Genomic DNA, 520 nt, shown 5'->3' with positions numbered 1-520 from the left:
ATAAGGTCGCTATGGGTCAGTATCGACTCCACGGCACCTAACAACAACAACATTTCCTGGAATGGTGCTTTTCTCCAATACCCTAAATGCAGCTTGGACTTCGTATGCTGTCTCCAGAAAGGTTGAATGTAAACCAATTCTTTCTGGTACAGTTAACTGTTTTTCCTTCCATCTTTTGATGCCTCATGCATCATTTCATATTTCACTCATGTTGTTGTTAAGTGTTATAGAGTCAGTTCCAACTAATAGTGACCCTGTTTAGGGTTTCCCAGGAATGGCTGGTGGGAATCCTGACCTTGTGATTCAAACAGACCTTGCAGTCCAGTACTTATCCTGTAACATCACACTATAGAATACTTTAATACTGCAAGCTGAGACTTGAATTTTTTCTTTAGCTCTGTTTGAGAAATGCCAAGTACGTTCTTCTCTTGTGGTTTTCTAATTACAGTTCTTTTCACATTTCATTATAATACTTGTCTTCACAAGCTGCATTTTGAGATAATCTGTACAGTTAGTTTAT

This window comes from Chrysochloris asiatica, unplaced genomic scaffold, assembly GCF_000296735.1.
Source record: "Chrysochloris asiatica unplaced genomic scaffold, ChrAsi1.0 scaffold00158, whole genome shotgun sequence".
Classification (NCBI taxonomy): Eukaryota; Metazoa; Chordata; class Mammalia; order Afrosoricida; family Chrysochloridae; genus Chrysochloris; species Chrysochloris asiatica.
The sequence above is the reverse complement of the archived record's forward strand: the minus strand, read 5'-3'. Positions refer to the sequence as shown.